Source organism: Brassica napus, chromosome C4 (assembly GCF_020379485.1).
Source record: "Brassica napus cultivar Da-Ae chromosome C4, Da-Ae, whole genome shotgun sequence".
Classification (NCBI taxonomy): domain Eukaryota; kingdom Viridiplantae; phylum Streptophyta; class Magnoliopsida; order Brassicales; family Brassicaceae; genus Brassica; species Brassica napus.
Genome location: NC_063447.1, coordinates 20,536,037 through 20,542,297, shown reverse-complemented (window position 1 = coordinate 20,542,297; position 6,261 = coordinate 20,536,037). Strand labels below are relative to the sequence as shown.

Here is a 6,261-nt window from a genome sequence, read left to right as displayed (position 1 = left end):
AATATATCTAAGAAAGGGATCAACTCATGCATACAATGCTCAATCTCCATTGTTCTACCCTTTTCCCAAACATACAATTAAACAATCATTCCCAAATGTCAAACCCAACTCACATCTCTCACCAAAAGATCCTAAGAAATTTAACTCCTTCTCTTTGAAATCTACAAGGGATTTTCTACAACCTCAAAACATTTCGTAGCTCCTAACAACTTTGCTAGCCCACTTTTTGTTTCTTTTCTCTAAAATTTTTTTTTTTTTTTTTTTTAGGTGGGGGCCAAGACTTTCATAACTTGAGCTAGAGGTGTATCTACTTATCCCAATAAGACAATTCACTTAAACGCAAAGAGTCATTTCTTTTCCTTTTTAATTATTCCCAAATCATAATCACAACTCTCACCCCCCCCCCCCCCCACCTATAGCTAGAAAATAGAGTGCCCAATCTAGCAAGAATGAAGATCAAGCATTGTCGTTCCCGATACTCTCAACATTATGCACATGTAAGACTTTCCGAAGAAGGCTTCACTCATCAAACAATGAAAGCTTAAAAGGAGGGAAATGTTTTGGGAGTGGTCTACCACTAGAGTTTGTCAAAATAAGATTGGCATAAAGGATGTGACAACTCAAGTGTGTATAGCCATGACTCAGTACACAAGGGACCATGAGCAAGAAGCATTAAGTTCGTTCAGTTCAAATAAGGTTGTAGTTGGCTTCAAAGACTGAATTTCAGCAATCAACATGTTTCAGGAAGAGTTTTCAAGGCTCGAAGCATACAAGTGTTTTTGAGAGGTGCATAAGCTACTCATGTGCAAAGTAATGTTCTTTACAAGGCATTTCAAATATTTGCTCCCAATGCAAGTAAATGCAACCTATATGCTCTAGACTCTCCTAGAAATGCCAATGATGCAAACTAAATGAATTTTTTTTTTAATGCAAATATATATGTATAATGCAATGCATGAGACTCAAATCATCAAATCAAACGTGATCAAATACTTGGTACCTCTCCCCAACTTAAATGACACAGTCTCTGTGTTGTCAAGGAGAGAGAGATACCCAAAAAGAGAAAACTAATATGCAAAAACGAAATGGTATATACAAGGGAAAGTAGTGGGTTACCTTCTATGGAGAATGAGTAGAGGGAGATGCTCCCTCCTCGTCGTCCTCAGGTGGTAACTCTTCAAGGTGCTCATCAGCAAGAGTGTCCATCTCTTCAATGTAGAAGGCTTGCCCGAACACAGTTGGTTTCTTCATTTTCTCCTTGATGTCAAAGTGGAGAACATGCCCTTTACCCAAATGGAGATTAATCGTGCCTTCTTTCACCTTAATAATTGCTCCTGCTGTAACTAAAAATGGCCTTCCAAGAATCAATGGGTCCTGATCCTCCTCACCCATCTCAAGCACCACAAAATCTGTAGGTATCTCATACCTTCCAATCTTCACAGGGAGGTCCTCTAAGATGCCCACAGGGTACTTCACTGAACGATCAGCTAAGACCAGAGAGAGTCTACACTTCTTGTACTAAGTGAATCCAAGCTTCTTTGCAACAGACAAAGGCATCACGCTGACACTAGCTCCCAAATCGCAGAGACATTTCTCAAATACCATAGGTCCAAGAGCACAAGGTAGTGTGAAGCAACCTGGATCCTCTAACTTCTCTGGAACATCAAGCCTTTGGATGATGGCACTGCACTCATGGGTAAGAATCATCATGCTTTCCATTTCTTTCTTCTTTGCAGCTACAACATCTTTCAGGAACTTGTTGTATTGAGGAATCAACATGAAAGCATCGATGATGGGCATTGCAACCTGAGCTTCACTCATTTGCTTGTCAAACAAAGCCTTGTACTTCTCTAGCAGCTGCCTCTTGAATCTACCAGGGAATGGTAGTTTGGATTCATAGGGAAGAGGAACAAAAGAATTCTCACTTGCTGGAGCAAGAACTTCACCATCCTTCACTGTTTTCTTCTCTTCCCCAACCTTTCCTTTACCCTTGGCTTCCACAATCTTCTTCAAGATTTCATCATTGATTTTCTCATCTACAATCACCACTTCATCATCTAAGTTGATGGCCACCTCCTCACCTAGTTTCTCAGCATCCCTGGTGAGGGTTGTAGGAGGTAACTGCTTACCACTCCTAAGGGTGATAGCTTTGGCCTCCTTGGGGTTTTGGTCAGATTTTCCAGGTAGAGATCCTTGCTGGCGAGTGTTCATGGAAGCAAACTGATTCTCTAAATTCTTGACTGTAGAAGCAAGATGTGAGAACTTGTTGTTGAGCTCATTGTAGCTCCCATCAATCTTGGAATGAAGGTTTTTCAACTCATAACCAACATGCTTCTCACTTCTAGTCTAAGACTCCAAGATTTGTTTCAGCAGGGTGTCATTGCTGCTCTCTTGAGGAGCAGAGGAACCAGATGAGGGGTTTTGCTGAGGTTGATAGCTGCCTTGCTGGTTGTTTCGAGGCGGATAACCACTCTGTTGGTTGTTGGGATAGGATTTCTGTTGGTAGTTGTTGTACTGAAAGTTGGGTTCTTTTTTGTACCAGCTACCATTGTTGTTGATGAAACACAGCTCTTCCTGACCTTCCAAACCCTCAACCTCATGGACAACAGGTGGTGTCTCTTGGCTTGGGTTACCAACAAAGTGCAGCTGCTCTTGTGTGGCTTTATCAGTAAGGAGGATGTCTATCTTATCCTGTAGAGCTTTCAACTCCTTCCTCGTCTGCTTATCATCTGTTCGACTGCTTCTGTCGTGGTCTCCACTGTAGACTGCATCACTCTTTACCATGTTGTCAACCAGCTCCTCTGCATCTTCCTCAGTTCTCCCCAAGAAGAACCCATTGCTAGCTGTATCCAGTCTGGCCCTGTACTTAGGAAGAGCACCACGGTAGAATGTGCTCAGCAAGCTCTCCTTAGAAAAACCATTGTGTGGGCATTGAGCTTGGTAGCCCTTGAATCTCTCCCAGGCTTCACTGAAACCTTCCAAGTTCTTCTGTTGAAAGCTGGAAATCTCATTTCTCAGCTTAGCAGTTCTTGAAGTAGTGAAGAACTTCTCCAAGAATGCTCTCTTGCAATCATCCCAAGTGGTGATAGAGTCGCTGGGTAGAGACTTCTCCCACTGACGTGCCTTATCCCCCAAAGAGAAAGGGAATAACTTGAGCTTTAAGGCATCTTCGGACACACCATTGGTTTTTGACAACCCACAGTAGCTGTCGAACTTGTCCAAGTGATCAAATGGGTCCTCTAGAGCCAAGCCATGATACTTGTTGTTCTCGATCACGTTGAGGAGTCCTGACTTGACCTCAAAGTTGTTGGCTGCCACAGCCGGTGCTCGGATTCCCAGTCTATGACCATGAATGTTGGGCCGGTCATAAGTACCAATGGGTCGAGCTGCCCGCGGTTGGTGTTCTGCCCCTTGCGGTGGATCTGCCATATCAATATCCAAGTGGGCTTGGTGTTCTTCTTCTCTTCTAGCTCTAGCACACTCCCTCTCAAAAGCTCTGATGTCTGCTACTATTGGAACTAGGTTTGATGGACCCCTGCTCCTCAAGTTCATACACCTGAAAGTGAAAGGTAGGTGAAGAAGAAGAATCAGTAACAAAACAAAATTAAAATGACTTAGTCTCAAGCAAGTGACTAAATCTCAATGTTTAAATCTACTCAGAATTTGGCAACGGCGCCAATTTGATGTTAGGAGTTTTCAAGGCTCCTAAGACAAATGTTGTAGTATAGTGATTGTCGAACCAGTTCTGAGGGATATCAAAGCAATGAGAATGCAAGTACTCACTTAATCTAAGTGCAACCAATGATTTAGATGGGTTTTAAGCTATGACTAAAACTAGAAAGCAATAACAGAATGATACTTTCTTGACTAAGGGAAAAGAGAACTCATGGGCATAGGGATTAGACCTTGGGTGATCAAGTATCGAACTAAGGATGGCAAATGATCAATCAAACTATCAACCTTAAGCCTAGACACAATTCTAAGCAAGCTCTATGTCTAGATGAATGCTCATTTGCTAACATATCTCAAACATCAAATGTCTTTGGTTGAATAATATGAAAGCAATCATTACTAACAAGTCTATTAGCTATCTTAACACCTTTAACAACAAATGTCTTTGGCAAAGTATACTAAAAGCCTAGGAGAGTTGTCTCAGGCATTTCATCAAACACCTTTTGGGTGGAAAATGTCTATTGATCAACTTTTGAGTGGCCAACTCAGAAGATGCATTATGAATACTCTACTAGCAAGGAACAAGAATGATCTACACTAAAACATCCTAGAACTAACCTAATCACCCTTGATCTCCCTAACCCATGAATTCAAAAGGTGATTACTCACTAATCTCCATGATTCCTCTTAAACCCATATTGGATTTCAGATTAATCATGTAGAGAAATAGATAAGAAATCAACAAGAACACAAGAACATAACAATCAAAATCCAAGAGATGAACTTCTCAAGAGAGTTTTTGTGTATTTCTCAATAGATCAAAAGATAATCCGCTTGGTGGCTCCCCAAGATGTTTAAAACATAGGTTTTAGAAATGTAAAACGTCCATACTGAAATGACCAAAGGGCCCTTAAGTAAAATAGAAATCGACCCAACAATAGACGTGGAGCGACCTCGGCATGTCGCTCCGACAAGTCGCTCCGGCCTTCGGGAGCGACCTCAGTGGGTCGCTCTGAGAGGTCGCTCCGTGCTTCGCTTCGTGTCGTCTCGCCATAGAGACGCGAGCGACCTCGGGGTGTCGCTTTGGGAGGTCGCTCCGAGAGAGGTGTGAGATGCGAGCGACCTCGGTGCGTCGCTCTGGGCAAGTCGCTCTGGGCTCCAACGGGATGAATATGGCGAGCGACTTCACGGGGTCGCTCCAGCTAGGTCGCTCTGAGAGGTGCTTTGGAGCGACCTCATGACGTCGCTGCGGAACCTCGCTCCCATCCTCTGCTCGTCCAATGATCACCTATTTCACCTCCTTTGAGCTCCAAATGCATCCAAATGTCCCCAAGAACTCCATGTGGCACTCCAACACCTGATAAAGACTCATGTATGCAAAATGTAACCTAAACATGGCTAAATCCTAGTATATATGATCAAAATGCACATGGACGAATGGATAAGATAATGGAAATATGCAAGATATCATGGCTTCACCGTCGATCGATGAGAAGAGCTCAACATCGATCGATATTTTTTGGTAAACGTCGGTCGATATTTTTTGGTGACCGTCGACCATCTCATGTTTCCAGCAAAGCTCAAAAGATCTCCAAATAGCTCCAAATACATCATTTTCTTCCAGTTAGTACCTGAACCTGTAATTACTCTAAATAGACTCTATATAGTAGTAAATATATCTTATAATACTTATAAACCATGGCTAATAATGGGTAAAATCCATTGTCTATCAACTCCCCCAGACTTACTCTTTTGCTTGTCCTCAAGCAAAACATACTAGCAGTCCCTCTGAAACTGGTATGAAGACAGCAGGGACTCACACAATTTTAAACTTAGAATCATCACCTCTACAATATTGCAATCCACATCTAAGAAGTCCTAATCACAAAAGCACATTATACCATATCCTAACTTAGCAACTTAATTCACCTAGTCAAAAACTTAGCAAATCCTGTCTGACAATCCCCTCTACCAACCTCATTTCTTAACATAAATAAAAGTGCATGCTTTACCTAGGGAGTATCGATCACAGAATGCAAAGATTTCCAAACAAGTATCTGGACCTGCAGGTAAACAATAGTTCCTTTCCTTTCTCTCTACTAATTTCTTCCCTAGTCAAAGTCTGCTTTATTGCAAGATTATTGACCAAGGTTGGACAGGCTTCCATGAATCAAGCTTTAATGGTTTTAGCCACCAAATCTTGTTTACTTCTTTTTGACCTATATCCTAGGATTCTTTGTGAATCAAGCCTTAATGGTTGTAGCCACCAAGTCCTGTTCGAATCCTTTACCTATAGAATTCTTATGAATCAAGCCTTAATGGTTGTAGCCACCAAGTCATGTTCGAATTCTTTCCTAAATTATAATCAATAATTATATATATATTATTATTGTTATTATAATTTTTTTTTTTCGAAATAGAGAGAGAGAGGGTGACATATCTACACAAGACTTTACCTTCCAGACTTGTTTGAAGAATCCAATCCCATGTATACCAAGCCCCAAGACAAGCAAAGTTGAGCTCAATTAGGTTGGAGGTCAGCTTTGGTTCCTTCAAACATTCTCAGCAAGTGTAACATAGTTGACAGGT

At 41.6% G+C, this 6,261-nt stretch overlaps 1 non-coding gene across 1 annotated transcript; it reads left to right on the top strand.

The window, feature by feature from the left end:
* The first annotated feature begins 2,914 nt into the window (after positions 1 to 2,914).
* On the top strand, positions 2,915 to 3,021 carry LOC125586608. The gene has a single exon (XR_007323144.1). It is a non-coding gene; the product is annotated as a small nucleolar RNA R71 (small nucleolar RNA).
* The last annotated feature ends 3,240 nt before the right edge of the window (positions 3,022 to 6,261 follow it).